The sequence below is a fragment of the Eupeodes corollae genome, chromosome 1 (genome assembly GCF_945859685.1).
Source record: "Eupeodes corollae chromosome 1, idEupCoro1.1, whole genome shotgun sequence".
NCBI lineage: Eukaryota > Metazoa > Arthropoda > Insecta > Diptera > Syrphidae > Eupeodes > Eupeodes corollae.
The window spans coordinates 60,326,999-60,350,287 of NC_079147.1; the positions used below are offsets into that span (position 1 = coordinate 60,326,999).

At 32.1% G+C, this 23,289-nt stretch overlaps 1 protein-coding gene across 1 annotated transcript in view; it reads left to right on the forward strand.

The window, feature by feature from the left end:
- The first annotated feature begins 507 nt into the window (after window positions 1-507).
- The window catches only part of LOC129954053 (uncharacterized), a 124,686-nt gene continuing 101,904 nt past the window's right edge, over window positions 508-23,289 (forward strand). Inside the window, exon 1 of the mRNA XM_056067695.1 lies at window positions 508-1,818. The gene's annotated coding sequence lies outside the window, so the exon portion shown is untranslated. The remainder of the gene's footprint in view (window positions 1,819-23,289) is intronic.

The following is a 23,289-nucleotide window of genomic DNA, read 5'->3' on the forward strand; positions in this document are numbered from 1 at the left end:
TTAAAGAAGCACATTTTTCTCATTCTTTAAAATTGCTCCACAACGAACCCCACATGCGTACTTTAACCCAACTAATCTTTCTCTTAATCAAAACTCAATTTAACTTTTCTTCTTGTTGACTTGACTTGACACACTCAGAAACCTCCCAAAAGAGACTCTCATTTCAAATAACGAAAATTCTCTTAAACTCGTATCAACATAATTAAAATATTTATCCATCTACCATCCGTCCAATTCATTGAAAACGTCGCGTTCGTCGTCGTCGTCGACAGCGTCCGCGTTAGCGTCAGCATCGTCGCTCGTCTGTCGTTTTCAAAAGCACTACCCTATGCACTATGCAGCAATCAACTTGATTTGCTAGTTAAATGCCTGAGACTGAGAATGAGACTGAGACTACTGCTTATAGCTTAGGCTCTTACTCCATGGTTTGTGTTACCTGTTTCGCCACTACTGTATGATTTTTGTAGAGCTCTATAAGTGAGGTAAGCTAAAGGTAAAGCTAAAGCTAAAGGTATACTGTACCAATGAACGAACAAATCAACCAACCAGCACCTGGCCAGGCCAGACTGTTTTTTGGGAGCTGAGACTGGGAGGTTAGTCCAACTACCGCATACGAGTACCTGATCAGTTCTTTCCGAAGAGCTTTGCTTGCTGGTAACTCGCCTCGTCGATTGTGTTAATTGTGGTCTTCATTTGATTTTCTTTCGTATTCAAAAAACCTAATTTTTTATTTGTTGTTGTGGTTTCGAAGTACCTTTGCTTTAATATCGAGCTTTGGGTTGAAGAAGGTGACCTTTATTATTTTGTGTGAATTTTGAACAAAAAGGTCAAGAATTATTTAAAAAATTATCAGAATTCGGTAAAAAAAGGTTTCCAATATACCGAAGTGTTTAAAATTGAATTTTCAGTGAATACTTTCAAAAAACGAAAACCAAAAACGTTGGTCATTTTCAAGACAATTTAAATGTGTTTAACTTCAAATCGTCCATAATAGTCCAAATCGTTTAAAAAACGTTTTCAAAAAATAAGGAAAAAACACCTGAAATCGTAAAAAGTGGAGTAAAAGTGATGTGGAGTGCGCGTGCGAAGCGTGATTGAAATTTAAATTTTATTTTTGTTGTTTTTTAAAAATACAACAAGTAATCGCAACACGAAAATAAAAAAAAGATATATTACTATTTTGTGGTGTAGTGTATGAAGTTTTGTATATTGTTGGTGGGTTTTGAGATTCGAATTTTCGTGTCATGCATCCGAGAGATATTATATTCAGCAACAATCATCAGTGCAGCATTTGAATCTGATTTATTCCAACTCGGAATCATTTAATTAGGACCACATCACGACCTGTTTTGGAGAGGTTTTGATTTTTTTTCTTTATTTTATTAGTGGTTTGACTGTTTTTCGGTTTTTACGTCCGTCGCTATCGTCGATCGTCGGTCGTCGTCTTTGTCGATTGTCGTTTTATCGCGGTTTTTTATTTTTATGTTTTGTATTCTTTATAATTTCGATCTTCTGCTCATTTTTAATGTAGGTTGTTCTTGATTTGCAACGTGAAAAAAGAACTTGAATTTCTGAACTTAATCGTTGTCATCTTCTTTTTAACTGACATTAAATAAAAATAATAAAAATAAAATAAACATTAATTCACACTAAAACAAATAAGTACTGATACTGATTTTGAAAAACACTGAGCGCGACTTCAAGCGTCCGTAAAAGCAAGAGATATTTTATTTTGTATCCTTGAGATGCTGAGGATCACATTTTGGAGGAATTAAATATTTTTTCTGGTTGACAATCATTTCATCCAACATAAAAAAGGTATTTTACTTGATTTTCATTATTTTTGTTGCTTTTCTGATATTGATAAAAATGCACTTTTTATTGGGTGTATAATAAGAGAGGTTTTGAGATATTAAAAATGCACATAACCAATGTAGGAAGAGAAGTTTTATTAACTTTTTGTTTTTTGGTTGGTTATGTATTATGTCGTCTTTGTTTGCTTGAATTTTGAGCGCAAAGTGAAAGGTGGTATTTTCGACGACGAACGATGATTTCGTAAATAAGTATCTATGTACATACGTTGTCGTTATAGTCGGTTGTATAAATCTATAGATGGGTTAAGCACTATGGCTAATCTTTAGTTTCTATGTGAGTTAAGCTGAGATATTGGAGGAAAAAGAGGTTTGTAAAGATTTATTGATAATGTTTCGAACTCGAGCTGCTATAGTAATTGTTGGCCAAGTCGGTCATTTGGGCAAAGTCAAAGAATGTTTGTTTAAAATAGAGTTGTAAACTAAGAAGTTTTATTTTGAATAACTCGGTATTTGGAAAGCAGTAACTTTTGAAGCTGTCATCTTTTGATGCTAATTTGGATAATTCAATATTACAATGTACATATACAATTAAGCTAAAAATGAAGAAACCTAACACAATGATAAATTAATTTATTTATGCAAAATATACATTTAGTAACTAGGAGTTAAGATAATATTTTATTTTTAAAAAATATCTTTGAAAACTTATTCCAGTAATGATATGTTGTTTTAATCGATTTTGGAAGTGGACATGTAGCTAAGCCATCTGCATTGAAGTTCGTTTATAAATAAATAGCCCTATTGATGGTAACTTTTTTACCTTCTGTTTTGATCACTCTTCCTTAATAATGTTCCAAAGAGAAGTCTTATTCGTAGGTTTTCTGTTTTCATCATTCTTCTTTAACAAAGTTATAAAGAGAAGCCCGTAGGTTGTTTAGCCGCAACTGCTTTTTTATGATACACCATAGATTTTTAATGGGGTTCAGATCCGGGCTTTGAGCAGGCCACTCCAGGACTTGGATTGAATTTGATTCAAACCAGAAGTTGAAATATCCAGGCTAACAGTAAATTGTCAGCATAATCCCTATTTAAATGACTGTCCAAAATGCCCTTGTACATTTCTTCTGTCATATTTCCATGAATTTGCACCAATGGAACAACTCCTGATGATGTAAAACATCCTGTATTTCGGGTCCAATTCTTTCAATGGAGGTAGCCATACTGTCTTCCGTCACTGCCAAAAACGTTGAACGTTGAAATGACCACGACTGTATATCAAAAAGCGTTTATTTCATAAGTATTCAAGTGAGAGTTGGGATAATTTCCTTTGAAAAATATAGATGAGTCTTTGAAAGTATACACGTCAACTAATTGCGTTAAGAAAGACCAATAAAACATTGATTGTATCAACAAATACACTACGGCGAAATTATTTTTTTTCCATCCCACTAAACAAATAATACTTTATTAAAGGATTAAATTGAGCTGGCCCCTCATCACGTAAGGTTGTCGATATTGTTTTCGATATCGTCATCGATGGCTATGCTTCAAAAACAACTATCGTCTAACGATATCAGGTAGACGATTGAAATTGTTGTTCACGTAAATTAAATAATAAAATAAATTCCATCCCTGACAACAGTACTCGCACAAAGGAATGGTTGACAGTTGTCATTTACTAGGCCCTAGTTCTCAAGCGGACTGTTGCACCACAAAATTAAAAATTTAAAATATAAAATAACTGCCATTTTTAGATATCGCCTACACGATACCGATTCAGCTATCGTTCTTGTTGTGGTTGTTAGGATTTCTTTAAAAAAAAAAATAATAAGGTAATAACTAAATGTTCGCCCTTAAAACACTTTATAATACGAGTTTCTTTCCTACACACTGTTACGGTCTTTATTGGAAGACCATAAGCGTTTAGTTTTGCAGCTAAATCTAAGCAAGTTTTTTTAAGCTCCTGCTTCCCTTGCGAGCTAGTTGGAATATTTATATCCTCTTGCCAATTCTGGATGCTTGGTGGAGTTGTGATGGTATAACAGACTTACTCGTTAACTATTTATTTAGTATTCATTTTGTTTTAAATATTTTACATTTTACTTACATTTTTTACAGAATCAAAAAGAACGAACAATACACAATTAATTATGATGTCACTGTCAGAAATAATAATACACATTGTAACAGTATAATGTGAGGTCTGTTTTGTAACTAGATATTTCTGTCAACCACCCACGCAACTTTCTTAAGAGCCCTTTCAGCACCTTTCTGCATTATTATCTGTATAGCAAAATTTATTTGAAGTCGACGTTTTTTTTGGTTTTTGAGCTATGGACGACGAAAAAACGTTGCGAACGTACGAAAGTACGTACATACACCCACAAACATTTTGCTAAAAATCTTTTATTTCGACTCTACGGTTCTTGAAACGTCGAGAAATGTCAAAATTTTTCATTCGACAAATAGGACCTATTACAATAAGTTCCTATGAGTAATTCCTCTTTGTACGTACTCGTACGTTCGTACGTTCGAGACGTTCTTTCCATCGTCCATAGCTCAAGAACCAGAAGAGATATCGACTTCAAATAAATTTTGTTATACAGATAATAGCAATTTAAACAAAAGATGAACATTTTGGTTAACCCTTAATATCTTATGTACCGATAACGCTAGAGACTTGAATTGAATTTTATATTATATATTGTAAAGGGATACCAAATATGTGTCACCTCGAAAATCTTACAAAATGATTTTATCTCCAAAACAATTAAAAGTTGGTAAAAATTGATTTTCGACTCAAATATCTTTTTAAAAATTTGAGATTGTGGCTTCCAATTAACTTTATCTTATAAGAAATAAATCAAATTGAAATCAAATTGACAGTTTTCTTACAAAAAATAAAGAACCTACAAAAAAATTAACAATAGTTGGTAAAAATTGGTTTTCTACAAAAAATCTCTCGGCCTTGGTGCACTCATATCTAGAAACAATATTTTACTGAAAAACATGAAGTTTATCCTTCTGTTTAAACATTAAAGGAAGACCATTGAATTAATGAAGCATATTGATAATTTAATAAGATTCAAAGGGAACGGATATTATTTGAGGAATTGAAAAAGGACTCAATTTGCTAAGTTCCTAAAAAGGAGTTCTTTTTTCAAGTAATTTCAAAATCTTTTTAAAAAATTGAAAAAGGATTGAAAACTTTTAATTCTATTTTAGCTAGTATCATGGAACTTAAAGCTTTCAGCTTTAAAGCTTTAAGTACCAATCAATTTTACTATATAAAATGAAAACAAAAAATAACATGTTTTAACTTAATGCACACACAAATTTTTAATAAGCTTTAACTTTTGGCCTCTTGCAAGGAGACCGTAAAGGGGAGTATTTACAGCACTCTACAGAACTCCTGTACTTCCTAAATGATCAACCAAGCCAAACCCTCGGTTAGCAAAGCCAGCCATGGTAGAGCTACATGTGGAAATTAAAAGCCATCACGTATTATTTCCAGGAACCAGTTTAATAGAGCCATCTTCAGGCAGCCAGAGCAGTTCATAAGAAGGGTGGTGAAGACAAAACAGAGTACCAAAAGGTTATTGACGAGTGAAATAAGATTGTAGCTACTCGAGAAAAGACCGTTAAGCAGAACAAATCTCAGGAAGAGGCCCTTCAAGCTGAGAAAAAGAGTAAGCTTGATGATCGGACAAAAAAAGTATTATTCATCTCCCGAACGAGTTGTGGAACGAGATCGAGGGCAATTGTTTTTAAATAGTTTTTACCTATACCTTGTTCAAAAGTGAGGGCCCATACCCTAGTTTTAACTATGGTGAAATGGTCGGGGGATACAAGATAATCAAGTGCGCAGATGAGTTTTCTAAGCGAACTCCTTAGAGAAAACATTGCTAAGGTTAGCAATAACTGAGAGGGCTTGAAGCTCCAGCTCATCTCAGCTAAGGACATACGTAGACAGCCTAGAATTTGAATGCCTTTCAAGGACATTCAGCCAAGTGGACAGGAGCTGATCCACATTATTCAGAAGGTTAATCGACTGATACCAGTGCATGGCGTGGTTGTTATTAAGGCAGAAGAGCCGCAGAAGACCAGTGCCTAATTTATAAGGATTAGCGAGGAAAGTAGAGGAGGCTTTTGAAAAACCGGTTATAAATTGCGTTTTGGCATCATGAATGTCAATTGTAAAGATTTAAATCCTGCAAAGCATCTACCCACCCTACTACCCTTGGCATGATGGTTAGTTCGTAGGACTGTCACGCGAGAGGTCTTGCCAGTGCCATCTAAAAAAAACTTTTTTCCACGGGTACTGCCTTTTGCGAGGAACTCATAAATTCCTCCAAGAGTAATTGTTGTCAATAAAAGTATTTACCCAAGTTAGCCGTTCGAAGTCATTAGGCCATGGTTCTGTAAGGGCGATTGTGGCACCTAACTTAAACCAAGGGACCAGAGGCCAACAAAGGCGATGATGAGGTTGAGTTGCGCAGATAGAGCTGCTTAAAAAAAACACCCGCTATTTAAACACCTTCCAAATATGTTATAAGCGCCATTGATGCCATTGTCTGCTTGAAATTCAACTTGTTCATTTTTATATATATGTATACATATGTATTCATATGCAATAAATGTATCTATACGTATATATATGTATGTATCTTCCGGATATTGTATTTTCTTTAGGTGCACATCATTTGCATAAATAAATTTTACAATCTCAATCAATCTCAGTTCAATGTCAATCCATTCCAAAAACAGAAAAAGTCTGCTGATGTTTTTAAATCCGTCTCCATTTCAAAGTTTTTACATAATATAATCAAACCACCGTTTTTCCAGATACAGGCATAAGACATCATAGTTACTTTATATTGATTTCGTATTATGTGAGAAATCTACAACAACTACAAAAGTTTAAAATGACGGTTTTAGCAACAGAAATAAAAATACACTATTGGGTCAGACAAACTTGCTGTTGTATATTTAAAGTTGCTTGGAATATTAATGACTTTAGAAAATAGTTTTTTTGTATATAAGTTTTCAGAAGAAACGCTTATTAAGAAAGAAAGCAATACTTTTTGAGATGATACAAAATATACCTTTAATTTTGGAAACTTCATCTTTTGAAGCGTTGGCATTTCAGTATTGGCATTGTTTTTACTTGTAAAATTACAAAAGATGACAGCTTCAATAGTGATAACTTCCGCGATAGCCCAAAATTTGTAGGACTATTTTTGTTTTATGTTATTATAATTGTTGTAAAACTAAAAACAAAATCAACTTCCCTTTATTTCAACTGCATTTTAAGATATGAACAGACAGTTATATTTCGAGAGCCTATTTTTCTTAAATATTCTCTGCCATAGTTAAAATAAGTTTGGGTAAAATTCAGAGTTAAAGTCTTTATTGCTTGATAACTTGACATATAGTATCCATCATTACATCGTGGTTAATATATATCATTGTAGAAAAATTAGATAAAACAAATCACATCAGAACTTCTTAAAAGTAACCTAAATTTGGAGTGGAGAAAAGTTAAATTATTTGAAAATTACTCGAAAACTGTAGGTTTTAAAACATAACTGTTAAAAATTGTGTGGTATACAATGAACAGAAATGTATTGTATTCTATATTTGAAGTTGGTGTTTTTATTATTGGAATAATTCCTACTATTAGAAGAAAAGTTTTAAAGTGGTACCGAAAGGAAAGTGATACCATTTAAAAATAATGTATTTTAATTTAGTTTAAATACAAGTTTGTTTTTTCAAATAAAAAATAAAGAACAATTATGTACAAAATTAAGTACATACATTAAGAAGTCAGATGTGCAACAATTTCTTCTTAAGTTAAGTCATTTTAAGGTGCTAGACATTTTAAAAGTGCTTTTAGTTATTTTTAAAATACTTTTCACTAAGAATATTGGACAAAGCTGAAGTTTTTCCCACTTTGACCAAACTTTTTTTTGATTTTATAGGTTTTATAAATTATATGATACTCTGTCCGATATTCAGCTCATTTTAAAGATTGTTGAGTTTATCAGCACTAAAGGTGCTTTAAAAGATGCCAAATTGTCATACATTCTTTATTTATGAACATGATTAAACAAAAATCATTACTTAATCTTAGTTTAATTTTTCATTATGGGTCTTGAATGTGCCAATTAGAATCGGAATTCAAAATCCTCTGTAGAGTGTTTTTTTTTAAGTTGGATTTGAATTAGAGCAATAGAAAACCCCTCTAAAATATTGTCGTCAAGTGTTTTTTTTAAATATATTTTTTTTAAATTCGAATACAAAATTGAGTTTCTATCAAATTTAGTTTAAGACAAAACTAGATTTAAAGGGGTTTTGAGTTTTAAGTTTTTCAAAAAACAAGGTTTATACACATGACAATCAAATTAAAATATTGTTTGAATAATACTAATTTTATTGACATTCAAATCAAATTTCTGAAAAGCTCAAAACTTAAAACTATCTTTTAAATAGTTTAGCCGCTAAACTACATATATCATTATGTTGAAGTTATATTAATAAAATTATCTGAGGATATCTATATTTATAACGCATTTTTTTTTCATTAAAATTCGTGATTATCTTACAAATAAATAATAATAATATATATTTCAATATTTCAGTATTTCATACAATTTTCGAAATATCCCCATTAGTTATTATTCATCAACTGCATTACATAAGCATTAAAGAAATACTAGATCATTTACTTTTTAATAAAATATATCTAAAGGCAATGCGTTTTTTTAACTTCCCATATGAAATTATTGTATAGATCCAATTTGTCGAATGCAAAATGTTGGTATTTTTGACATTTTAAGGTCCCTAGAATCTCCATCAAAGATTTTTAAGAGAGATGTCTGTAAATGCATGTGTCCGTACGTCCTCACGTTCGCGGAGTTTTTTTCGTCATCCAAAGCTGAAGAATAAGTAGAGATAATAATGCAGAAAAATGCATTATTATCCCTAAATATCTCACGAACCAGTAACGCTAGAGACTTGAATTAAATTTTGTATTATATAGTAAATATATTTTTGGAAAAAAATCCAATTAAAAAAAATTGTAACCACGAAAATTTTACGCATAAAAAATGATTTTATTTACAAAACAATTTTGTTCAAAGAAAAATAACATTTTTAACATCTGGTAAAATTTTGAGAAAAATAGAATTGACAGTTTTTCTTATAAAAAAACCTCAGAAAACATTGCTCAAAGTAGGAAAAAATTGAATTTCGACTGTAGCTTTCAACTAATTTTACGAGTAATTTATAAGAAATATTGTTTTTAACATTCTGTAAAATTTCGAGAAAATCGAATTCACAGTTTTTTTTTACAAAAAATAAAACCCAAACAAGAAAATTAATAAAACTTGGTTATATAATTCTCTTAACATTATTACTTGGAATGCCAGAAGCATTACAAAAAAACAATTAGAATTTTTTAATTTTATTATTGATAAAAAAGTTGACATTGCTTTAATTTCTAAAACCTGGTATGTTAACAAATCTTTTTCACACCCAAACTTTAAATGTTATCGTCTTGACAGGAGAAACGAAACAGGAGGAGGTGTTGCTGTTGTCATAACAAAAGATACCCGTCATTCGGGTATTGATAAAATTACTCTATTTAAAAGCGATTTACAAAAGATATTCAGAAGCCAAAACAACAATTGTATGATAGCAACGAGACACATCCAAATTTTTCTTTACTACTCGTATACCCACCCAATTATACATATGTTCCTACATCTAAATCTAAAAGTCCTTCTACTTTAGACTTTTTTATTACAAATATACCAACTTACTGTTCCATGCCATTTACTTTTAATGAACTAGGGTCTGACCATCAAGTAAACCGTTTTGGAGAGTTGCCAAGGTTATAAAGAAAAGAGGTTCAAGTATTCCACCTCTCAAATCGAATAACGAATTGCTAATAACGGTAAAAGATAAATCAAACCTATTAGCATTAGCTTCAAATTTTTCAAGGAATCATGAAATAACTGCTCGTTTTAGTGGCGACAGTACTTCTACTGATGTATCAAATACAATTATTGTTGTCTCACAATCAAATGTCGAACAAACTGATTTGAATTCTGTTAATCCTAGTAAGGTAAGAAAATTGACTCAAAGATTAAAAAATAAAAAGTGCCCTGGTATTGACGGTATAAGCAATTCACTTTTGAAATCTGTCCCCCTCTCAGGCTTACGATACCTAACTTCAATTTTCAATGCTTGTCTTAAATTAAGTTACTTCCCAGATTGCTGGGAAACTGCCATGGTGATACCAGTTGCAAATCCTGGTAAACTAAGAGATGAGGCTGCCAGCTGTAGACCTATAAGCTTACTGAGCTCTATAAGCAAGTTACCTGAAAAAATAATCAAGGAAAATCTTGATAATCACCTCACTGCGAATAATATTCTGCCTGATTATCAATTTGGTTTCAGACCCTCCCATAGCACCAGTCACCAAATTTTGACAATCAAAAACCATGTAAAAGATACATATTTTAGAAAAGAGTCGACTGCCTTAGTACTTTTGGATATTGAAAAGTCCTTCGATACGGTCTGACACGACGCATTGATTCACAAACTTGTTGAATTTAACTTTCCAATGGCGACAGTAAAAATTATTCAAAGCTTATCTTCAGTACATAATATCCCATATGGAATTCCTCAAGGCACAGTACTTGGTCCCATCCTCTTTAATATATTTGTCTCCGATTTACCAAATCTTGGAAATTATATTGGTATTGCAATGTTTGCTGATGACACGGCTATTTTTACATCGGGCACTTACTTTCGGGACGTCTGCAATACGTTGCAAGTGAGTCTTTCTTCAATAGAAAAATACTTTTTAAATGGCATCGAAAATCTTGTTTTCTCCCAAATAATGTACAACTTCGAATGGGCTCTGTTAATATTGACTGGTCCGAACATATATCTACAACTATTGATAGATAAAAGATAAATCTATATAAAAGAATTATGTACCCATTAATATGTAGAAGTTCTAAACTTAGCAAAGAAAATAAAATTTTAATGTACAAATCAATTTTCCAATCTATCCTCCTATACGGTGCTCTTGTTTGGTGCGATTGTGCCAAACCTCACAAACTTAAGCTTCAAACAGGTAAAAAAAAATTCTTAAAATGATGCTTGAGCTACCATGGTGCTATTCAACTTACAGGCTTCATGAACAAAGCTATGTCAATCTTTTGGACTTCTTTATCGAAAATTTGACACACAAATTTTATGTAAAATGTTCCTTCTCTGATAACGAACTGATTAAATGTTTATCTCCACAATAAATTTATATATTCATAATTATGTATTTTGAACTAGATTATATGTTTTCGATAGAGTCTTTGAAATTAGGCTAAATGAATTTGCCAAAAAAATGTATTTAAAAATGTATAATTTATAAACTTAACGTGGGAGTTTTGCAATATTAGTTTCTAAGAGTTGAATAAGGGTTTTAATTGTAGCTTTCCCTTGAATAGTTAATATTCAAATTCATTTACAACTTATTATTATGATATGTAAGTTTAAATCTATAGTTGAAAAGGAAAATGTTAATCCTAAATCTCTAAAAATAGCATGTTATTACTAAATGTAAAAGAAATAATGTATATTGCTACTTTAATAAATAAATAAATGATAAAAACTTGGTAAAAATTACTTTCGACTCAAATAGCTTTTCAAAAATTAAAAATATTGTCTTCAAACTTTTTCTCAGAAAGTATTTTTTTCGATGTTCAGTAGTTTTTTTTTTATATAAATCCAACAAATTTTTAAGAATAATTCAACTGATAACTTTAATTTTAAGCAAGACAATTCGACAGACAGGATGGGAAGTTATCAGTGTGGGTCGCAACCTAGCCTCTTTTTTTATTTCAAATGTATTAAAATATCTCAAGTTATTACTTCTTTAAGGTACTTTTTAAGGTTTTTGAAACTGTTGAAATCGAAACTCCTTTATTTCCCCCTTCTTGGCTACGGTCTTAATACTACACGTTTAAGTAATTTTATTCAAGAAGCTACCTTAAGTTACTTTAAAAAGACAAAGCAAAATAGTTCATGCCTTATTGACCTAATTAGTTCTTTTTATCATTTATGTACATAATAAAGCCTAGTGGGTTTAATAACTACAACATAATAAAAGAATATGACATCACGTTCTATTAATTGTAGTTTATATAAAAGTATTATGTAATGTATAAATATATGCTATGTTAATTTATTATTCTTTCTTTCATTTTCCATACAGATTGGTGTGATTTTCATTTGACAATAAGCTTTAGCATGTTTGTTAGTTCATCAAAATAAAAATTAGTTATAATTAGTCAGATAGTGTTTAGGAAGGTTTTATTTATAATTAGAGGAGGAATGAAAGCTTGAACTATGACTTTTTGTAAGTTGAAATGTAAACAAAAAACTAAAAAAAATAGCAACTTGCATTGATTCAAGCGCTGTCCCAATTTCGTTTAACTTCATCTTCATCCTATGTTTATGTCTTGCCTTCTATAAAGGAAAGAAGTTCACAATAATTCTCTGTTGGACTCAGTAGATTAGATGATACAGTAGATACAGATGAGAATACATTGTAATACAGCAAACACCCTTTTACCTCATCTGTGATGTGTGTGAGATATAGCACAGGGTGAGTCATTTGTTAATTTAAACAAAACACGGTTCATTGAAATAGGATTTAGGTTACACTGGGTATACTTGGCGTATACGCACTATTTTTTGCAGAAATTATTAAAAATAAATCTTTATCGAATCAAATTTAATCCCATAGTATAAAACTCTGTTAATAGCTAAAGACACTTGTTCAATAATAATCCAATATAAGCAACAAGTTCAATAATTCATACAAAAAAACACATCTCTTCCATATTAAAATTAAATTCAAAGTAGCATATGAGTGTTAATAATAATAATAATGAGTGGACTGTTATACAATACAAGTATGAATTAAACACTTAAATACTCTTTTGCTAAGTGAAATTGTTGTTTTTTTATAAATAATAATTAAGTAAACTACTGATGGAAATTGATTTCTTCGTACAATTCGTTTATATCAAACAAACAACAATAATCATTGACATCATAGTGCTGCGATTGAAAATGATTCATTAAAAATAAACGATGTATCAGCAAACAAAATTATTAACAAAAAGAAAAAATTAAAATAAAATAACAAGTAAAAACTAGTTTCACATCGATCGTAAAAATTGAACCAGGCATTGAATATTAATATTCAAAACCACTTTGCTAACCAGTAAAAGTTGTATCATTTAAGATCTTTCTATATATATAGCCACTATCCTGCTATAAAATTACCAATATAACTGTTTTTATTTCCACTTTTTCATTTAACAAACAAATTATTATTTTTCACTTATTTTCATCGAATTGCATTATTCGAGGAATAATAAAAAAGTTTCGAAAATTACAATACTTAACTATTAAAGTTAACACTTATTTAGTCAGGCCGCTATCAATTCTCTAAACTCTTTCTCTACAAAATCTATAACAGACTAGATTTAAAGTTGCCTGCTAACTCTAAGCAGATCGCATATAAGCTCGATAAATAAAAATCAAAATCAAATGGGGTGGCGCAACAGTCCGTTGTGAACCAGGGCCTAGTGACTTACAACTCTCAACCATTCCTGTGTGCGAGTACTGTTGTCAGGAATGGAAGGGACCTACAATTTTAGGCCGAATCCGAACGGCTAGTTTGAGAAAGCACTTTTTCATGACAAGAATTACTCTTGAAGGATTTGTCAATTCCTCGCAAGAGGCAGTACCCGCGAAAATTAATTTTTTTAAATTAAGGTGGCACAGGCAGGGATTGAACCCAAGACCCCTTGCATGACAGTCCAACGCACTAACCATCATGCCACGGGTACTCGATAATCGGTGTCATAATCGGGCACTGGCAGAAGCTCTATGGATGAGGAAGGGAAGGAAACAGTTCTTCACCTTCTCTCTACATGCCATGATCTATCTCAGAAACGCAATTCTTGTTTTCTTATGAAGATCTCAGTCATATTAACATAATCAGCATCTCTGAGCTAAGAAGAAAGCTTCAAGAATCATGTGGTTTTACTCGTACAATGGGCAATTAAACTGGCTTAAGTGTGTCCTACTCCTTCACAGACAGCCACTTGCCTAGGTTCAGTAATATTTAAGAAGTATCTATACTTCAGCCGATAAAATAGTTACACAGAACTGATAAAGCTAGGATAATTTCATATCCTTGATGTACGGTTAAAAAAATAATCTCTATACTTGATTAGAGTTCCCAGATTCAGCTGAAAAGGCTACTGATCGTAATTTTTAGAAGTGAGAGTATTACGTTAAAGTTTTTTAGGGATTGGACTGCAACTGGTTGCTTATGTAAGAAAATTCAGAGAGCTATTATCCAGAGTTAAACTCGAGCTAACTTCTGAAATATTTTTTTCAGTATATTATAATCTAGCTCTGAGCTAACCCTTTCAATTTGGTGATTTAACAATCATTTAAATATACAGATGTTTTTGAGGGATACTGAAATAGCAATCGAAAAGTTATTTTTATTTCTTTTTGTGGAAAATTGAACAATGTCGTATTTTATTCAGACTTCGTCCTTAGTATTGGGGATCTACATGAAATTTTTATTTTAACTGTTTTGAGAAGAAAAACAGATCGCGACCAAATCATATGAATTTACCTGAACGATTTTCTGAGCGGAAAAGAAGAACATTTATAAAGATAGTGGCTATACGTAGTCAAAATTAAACTAGCTTTGTGAATGCTAAATTATAATAAAATGCTAAATATAAAAAACTATCGTCCAATTGCACTTACGTCCCTTCTTTCTAAGGTCATGGAAACGCTGATTAATTTTCAGCTTAAGAAATATCTTTAAGAACGGAAGCTTCTTAATGACCAACAGTATGGCTTTCCTTGCAATACTGGTGATCTCATGGTTCATCTCACCGAACAGTAGGACAAATCTTTACATCGCTTTGGAGAAAGTAAGATTATTGCACTTGATATTTCAAAAGCATTTGATAGAGTTTGGCACCAAGCTCTCTTATCGAAAATGCGTGCTTTTGGTATTGATGAATCTCTTCTTCGTTGGATTAGAAATTACCTTTCTAACCGTTCAATACAAGTTGCATTGGATGGTTTCAAGTCTGAAATTCATATAATAAATGGTGTACCCCAGGGCTCCGTTTTGTCTCCGACTCTCTTCCTTATATCCATAAACGATCTTTTGTCTGTCACTTCTAATCCATTAAACTGCTTCGCCGACGACAGTACCCTCAGCTTTCATATCCGTTTCTAGATTCACATCCTTGTCCTTCGGATGTGGAATTTAAACGGCAGCGTATGATAAGCTCATTAAATTCTGATCTTGACAGCATTGTCCAATGGGGAATCAAAAATCGTGTAGAATTTAATGCTTCGAAAACTCAATGCTGTCTCCTGTCGTTAAAGCGTAAACCATCTCCGATGCCGCTATCCATGAGCGGCACTTGCATCCAGGAAACTAATCAGCTTTCAGTACTCGGTATGAATATCACAAATCACCTCTTATGGAATGATCACATATTCGATATCACCAAAAATGCTACCAGGGGCTCAGGATTTCTCCAAAGATGCAAGAAATTTTTCACCCCTTTTGATCTGGCTATAATCTACAAAGCTTTTATCCGTCCAAAGCTTGAATATAATTAGCATATCTGGGCAAGTGCCCCCAAAACAAGTCTAAATGTCTTAGATAGAATTCAAAAAAGGGCTTTAAAAATGATAATCGCACATCGAGAATGTGGAATGCTTTGGCCATCTCTGTTTTTCCCTCCCATGTTCAGAACTTTAAGACCAATGTGCACCGGTATCTCCTTTTAAATCCTTCCCTATTTTCCTAACGCTCGCATTGTGTTTAAATATAAACATATAAAGGGTACTAATAACCCCTTGAGTGCTAATGAATATAAAAAAAAAAAACACCCTAATACGTAAGATACGTAAGATTTATATCCTCATAGAGTGTTTATGGCAGATCAGAGCCTGATCACATCGGCTATACTCTGAGTAGAGTTCTTCTCCTTATTTGTTAAACAATAGCTTAATGGCTGAATCACAAACACGCTTCAGCTTCGGCTTCGTCTGCGTTACGGTATGCCTGCTTCGAAGTTGCTTTGAATGACATTTCTATTATTTCATCCCTCCAAAGAGGAAATATTTTGTTTGTTTGTTTTTACAGCCGTTGAGCTGTCACTGTCAGAGAAAGCAAATGTTCAGATAATTAAACTAGAGCTTCCGTTTGGAGTCACATTACAATTGTCTGAACTCGTAAACGTCAGCTGAAGCCGAAGATGAAGCGTGGTTGTTATTCAGCCATAAGAATTTTGTATCTATCTCTTTCATACCACACGAAACAAACGCGAATTTAGCCTTGCTCAGCTTTTTACTCCATTTGCTCGGTCAATTTATTCAGAGCACATGGAGCGCTCTCCGAGATAGATCTGATATCTTTGAACAAAAAAAGAATCACCGATTTTTTTTGATAGCTCTTTTTAAGCTCTGCCCTGAATTAAAAGAAAAAAGAGGCTGGGATGCGACCCACACTGATAACTTCCAATCCCGCCTGTCGAACCTTGCGGCACACCAATACTAATATTCATGACCTCGCTAAAAACATTTCCAAATTTTACTTTTTGAGTCCTATGGCTTAGATAGGAAGCCAACCTATAAAACCAGCTTTATAAAGTTTGTTCAAAAGAATATCATGATTGACCATATCAAATGCTTTGGCCATGGCAAAAAATTAAGCTATAGTATTACTTTTTTCTTCAAAAACCCTCGCATATTTCGCTACACTTTCACGAATTCCAAATTGACTATCAATTAAAAAACCTTTTTATTTAAAATTGTTCCCATTCGCACCTTCAATAGCTTTTCAAATACCTTGGAGAAAGTAGGAAGTATGGAAATGTGTTCTATATTGGCTTAAACTGTTTCTGCTGCCTTTCTTAAACAATTGTATTCCCGAACATTTTTCCTAAGTTCAGTAATATTTAAGAAGTGATCAAAACTTAATAATTACACAGAACTCATAAACCGCACCCTTGTTGTGCGGTTGATAAAAGAATCTCTATTCTTGAGAGGAGTTCCGAAAATCAGCTCAAAAGGATACTGATGGGCATTTTTAGAAGTAAGAGTACTACGGCAAAGTTTCTTAAGGGTTGGATGCGACTGACTATTTCCATAGAATATTGCTTATTATAATCTAGTAAAGAAACTCTTTCGCATCCGGCTTAGGCTGAATTTGAGCGATGGCGTGTGTTATGTTCACCTCTAAGGCATCGGTCGATTGTGGTTTATGCGCATAGATCTATGACTTCAAGATACCCCACAGAAAAAAGTCTAGCGGGGTAAAATTGCATCACCTTGGTGGCCAGTTCATATCACCCCTGAGAGAGATAACCTTACTCTCAAAGCGTTCGTGCAAAATGACAATCGTGGCGTTTACTGTGTGGCACGTACCGCCGTCCTGCTAGAACCACATATCCTCTAGGTCCACATGGTTCAATTTGGGCCACAAGAAATTAGTTATCATGGTTATGTAGCGCTCGCTGTTGACGGTGACCACCTCACTAACGTCGTTTTTAAAAAAGTTCGGACCTATTACGCCGCCGCGGCCCAAAATCCAAACTAAACCGTAATTTTTTGAGGATGCAAAATGCGCCTCGTCACTAAAAATAATTAATCGGCCAAATTTGGGGTGTTCTTCCAAACGAATGGAAGCCCATTCAGTGACCAAACGGCCGGCGTTGTCTATGAGCTCCTGTTTCGGTTGGATCTTGTACGGGTGTAGGCCCAAGTCCCAACGCAAAATTCACCAAAGTATTGAAGTCTGCGAAAGGGCGAGTTCTTGTGCACGGCGGCGGTGAGGAATGAGTTGAGTTCCTTGAAAGTATAGGTGTTGGCTGATTGTTTACTGAACCGATCGTCTCAAATTTGGTCACCAAACGTTGCAGAGTGGACTGTGAAGGGCCACCACGTCTACCGTATCATTTTGATAATACAGTCTTATCCTTTGAACGTGCTGTTTAATCGTGGAACTTGCCATGATGATTTGGCATAAACAACTTAATAATAAACAAAATATTTGACATATGTCACAAAAACAAAATGGCCGCCACGGGGTGCCAAAATCTACCCGCATCAATTGAAAACCCTATATACAGATGTTATTGACAGATACTGAATCAGCAATCGAAAAGTTATTTATATTTCTGTTTGTGAAAAAATGAACAATTTGTTATTATATTCAGACTCCGGCCTTGGTAATGGGGACATGAACTTGATAGTATACCAAATTTTTAGTTTTACTAATTTATTTGAAGGGTCTCCTGAGCGGAGAAGTTGAAATGTCTTTTATTTATTTTTTGACAGCTCAGTTCTCTGCTCTAAATTTAAAAAGAAAAACCTTTTGTATGAAAACCAAAATTTACTGTGAACCTAATTGTCAAAACCTATCAATTTTGATAATTTTTTGACAACTGAATCAATAACTTTTCAGTGAATTATAAACTATACTACCAATTATGTGGTTAAACAAAACTCTTAAGAAAAAATAATCATTCTGTTTAATATTGTTAAAGAACAACTATTTGACTGTCAATTTGGGGTTTGGTTTAAAATTTCTCGATAAAAAAAGTTCCCATCCAAAAATATAATTTCATACAATTCGTTGACCGTGTATGTATATTAAGATCCTATATTAATAAGATGTTTTTTAAGGAGCTTTAAAGCTTTTTACAATAATAACAAGACAGACAAATTGTTTAAACCCTTTGAAAAGAAATAAGGACCATTTATTTCATTTATTTTGTAAATATAATTTCTGGCTTATGTCCGTCATTTCTATTTACATATTTCATTCGATCAGTGCTAAAAAAGTAATGGAAAGCATAACAGCAGTTTTTTAAAAACAAGTCCTTTGAAAAGAAATAAGGACCAATGACGCCGTCACCGTATAAGCCGCAAGAAAAAGTTAAATTTCAAGTATTTAATGGTTATTCGTTAATAGCGGTCAACCATAGACAGTAAATTGGAAACTAATCATGCAGCTTAAAAAACGTAAAATACATAAACTGTTTTCATTTTTGTCAATTTTATAACGAAGAATTTTCTTATCAAACAAAAAAACAATTGTTAAGCAAATAGAAAAAATAAAGAGTTGGTTACAACCTGATCAAATGTTAAAAACTATTTGACTCCTTTCAGAAACCCTCCTCCCTTACTCTATCTAAGTGTTTAAAAAAGAAAAACAAACAACAAAAAAACAAGTCCAAAAAACCAAACAAAACTGACAATAAACTACCATAAGCAAATGACAATGACTCTTGGGGCCATATTGGTTTGTTGACCTTATGTCATGATCATGGAAATAAATACGTATTTCTTCAAACAAGTAAAGCCGCGCTACATCATATACCGCTTCGTTGTTAACTCTTAGCAGCTCAGATCACTCTGACAGATATGGAATGCAATCAAGACGACACATAGACTGTATACGTAATAACGTAGACCCCTTTTTTAGACTTCTATTTACTCAAATGGTTTTATTTTTGTGCAAACACGGTAATTATGTGATTATAAGTCAACATAGTTTAAAATGCAACTAAGAGGCGATGTATATAGTATGCTTCCCATACTGGCCGTTCCGTTGCTGACAACTTATGTAGGTTTTCTTCACACGTGTGATCGAATCTAATAAAGTCTTTTTTAACGTCGTCGATTCATTAGAAACTGTATCAGTTTAGATGAGAAGGTCATTGCAACTGACACATTCTACTTTACGTTACGTTTAAGATTTGATGAATGAAAACGAGGTTTTAAGTTTTATTTTTATCTATAACAAAGTTTAACAACGTACAAAATGGCTGTCTGACAGGTTGTAGAATATTGTATTGAAGCTTCCTGTTTCATTCAAAAACTCTGTTGGCTTTGTCCTTCAAAAAGAAAAAATATCAAACAAAATGATTTTTGTTGTTAAATAAGAGCGGAAATATTTTGTATTTACTTAAATAACTTATGACAGTTAATACGTTTTGAGAAGGCGTTTATCATGTTTTCATAGCTGTTGGCCAAATATGAGAAAGTTACTCTTTGTTTTTTTTCTTTAGCTATTTGTGTATACGTTAACCTTGAATAAAATATTATAATTTGCGAACTAAAGATATATAATATACAAAAGGTGATATAGTAATTAAGTGGGAAGTTAATCATATTGAATAACAGTTGTAGTAGCTAATCAATCATTTTGTTTTAGTATTTGTTTTGTAGTATTTCTGCTTAACTTAGGTAAATATTATTTATTTTATTTTTGCATTTGGTAAATTTCCTCAGCATAAATGGATACAAATTCAAGTAATTAAAGTTTTTTAAGACCTTAACCCAATGACCGCAGATTTTCAAGGTGATAGTGAAAGTTTAAAAAAGTTAATATGCATAGTTTGTTGTGATCAGAGCATTATTACATTTAATTTGACTTTTAACTAAACAAAATTGACATTTTTTGGAATGAACGATATTTGACACTATATTGACTTACATAATGTGACACGAGTGTTCATAATTAACATAAAATATTGATCAATAAGTAAGAGGTCAGCACATTATCATAAATTATTATAAATTTCATAAATTTCTAAATTTAATAAAATGTCAATATCTTTAACGCTAAAAAAAAAGAATCAAATTTTAAGATTTAATTTTCTATCTCCTAACATCAACAACAATACACCCTTTTTTGACTGTCAATTTGATTAATGTTATTTGTGGTTTATACCTTAAGGGTCAGTTTGTTCACGGTAATCAGTCCATGAATATCAAATTCGTTGGTAAATCAACGAATGCCCTTGCAAAATAAAATGTCTACTGAGTTCTTATATTAACTTTCACAAACATTTAAAAAATTTTAGAAAGACGTATTTTGTGTAGAATAAACGTCAATTTGTGGATTTAAAAGACTGTCAAATCTTTTTAAAAATGGAAATAGTGGAATCATCTGATTTGGTTGATTAGAGTCTGGAAAAATAGAAACCACGTTGCTCCCAATGAAGTGAAATGTCATCACAACACAATGACAATTTAATTCATTTTACATCGTGTTTTATTCGATACTTCATTAAAATCAATTAGTTTTTTTTTATTGTACATAAAATTGACAAATGGCATATGTATGTAAGTATATGTGTCATAAATTGTCATTGTATTAGAAATTCATTTTGACATTTCAGGCAAGTTTTTTTAGTTCTCAAGGGATGAGTTCATTTTGGATTCTCTTAAGGTGGTTTTAACGTATCATAATTGTAATTTTACTCCCATTTCCATTATTATTGTAAAAAAGTGAAAGAGAAGAGTATCAAAGTATTTTTTTTTTTCAAATAAGTGGGAGCAAGATAAAATATGAAACAATTTAAAACGTCATACTTTATATTAAAATTATATTTGACGGTTCGTATTATTGTGGTTTGCGAATTAAAATTTTAAAGTTTTGTAAATACTTCGGTGTTGGATGCGTAGGAAATATGGTAACTGGTAAACTGATCTTCTCATATTGTATCTAAAGATTCGATCGTGTTTATTTGTGATTTTTTACATATGTTTAAGCATTCATTAGTAGCAGTTTAGAAAACACACGAAAATATTAGGCACATTTATTTAAATCATTGATAAAACTTGAACTTGATGAGAAATAGATGAGCTAAAGCAGTAGCCAATTGTTTAATTCCTACGAATTAATTGAGTCACACGACACTAAATTTAGAAATAAGTTTACTGTACTAACCATCATTATTCGTTTTTCGGAGGAATGATACTGAATTTCTGTATGAAACGTCATTCAATTTTAAAATAAAATATGATTTAAAATATGGCCCACCCTGTAACTGGTTTTCCAATAAGGACTTGACAAATAGCCCAACCGGAAAACGTGATCTGAACGATGGCCAATTATTGAGAACGCAGTTGAATTGACAGATTAGGATCATTTGCTACAAACGCCTTAACGGCAGTGATATTTTTGACACTTCAATGAACACGTTGTCTCACCTTCACGACGACATCACATAACGTATACGTAGACTCAAATTTTTGCTACTTCGAATTTTTTTAAGAAAATTTTGGAATGTTTAAAATGTTGAGGTGACTGAATAAATGACAGTTCAATGACTATTAAAATGTAACGTTCACAAATTAAATACAAAATTGTCAAGAAAACCCGATATAAATTTCATTCGTTTTGGAATACTAGCTATTTAAACCCCGACTTATGTAAAACAAGTTTCTTACAAACTGCTTTGACAAGATAAAATTAATTGACAGATCCTGAAATTTATAATTGTCAAAAAACAGTCAAACTGGTTGCAAAACGTCAAAAAAAAGAAAATCAATACAAATTTGTTAAAACTTTATAAACTCACTATTTTGAATTACAAATTGAAAGAAGATTAATAAATGTCAAGTTTAACCTCTTAAAGCGATGTCATTTCATTCAAATGACATAAATTTAATCCATTCAAAAAACTTGCTTATCTTAATACAAATTTCATTTGACTTCACTGCAGATCATAAAATGGTCCATTGAATGGACAAACTAGTGAAAGAGCTTTCCCATTTGATCTTATTTCATTTTTACACACACTTCAAGAGTCTTCGTGAACATTCTTCTCTCTGGGTCTTACTTATATTTTTCTTTGAACATCATCAAACGTTAACGTCTCTTGCATCTTGCATAGCTTAGCTTACACTTCATATCTATATAAAACAATAACAACTTCAACAACTTATATATGTAGGTCCAACAAACGTGTGCTGTATAAAGTTGGAGTAACTTTATAGCTTGAAAAAAGGCATAACATAAAGTAAAATGAAAAAGATAGGGCAAACCAGTTTGTTCTTAACCTAGTTTTACTTTCTTTAACCTCTCGTCCTCATTGTAGGTTTGTGATTCTGATAAATTTTCTGGAATAATTTAGCTCGTGATGTGATTGCCTGGAGAGTATTTCCTTTCTGGCTGCAGTGGCTAAATGGGAAGACTGAAAGATGCAAAATAATTAATGGTTCAACCTTTTGTTATTTTATTTTATGGACACAAATTTTGTTGGAATCTTGAAAATATCAGACCTAATGGAGGTTAGAAATTAGAAATGGGATTATACTATTTGCACTTTGTGTGCATAGACAATAGACATCGTCGGAATCATTTTAAATATTTAAATTTTAATTATATCCGTGACCAAAACTAATTTGAGTATTGTTTTGGTTGGCAGAGCTATTTATGTAGGGCGTGTATGAGAAATTGCGATGATTGTTTTCTATGGTTTGACAGTTGAGAATGTCGAAAAAGTCATTTAACGCTAAAGAAAAATGCTTCTAAATTGTGGAA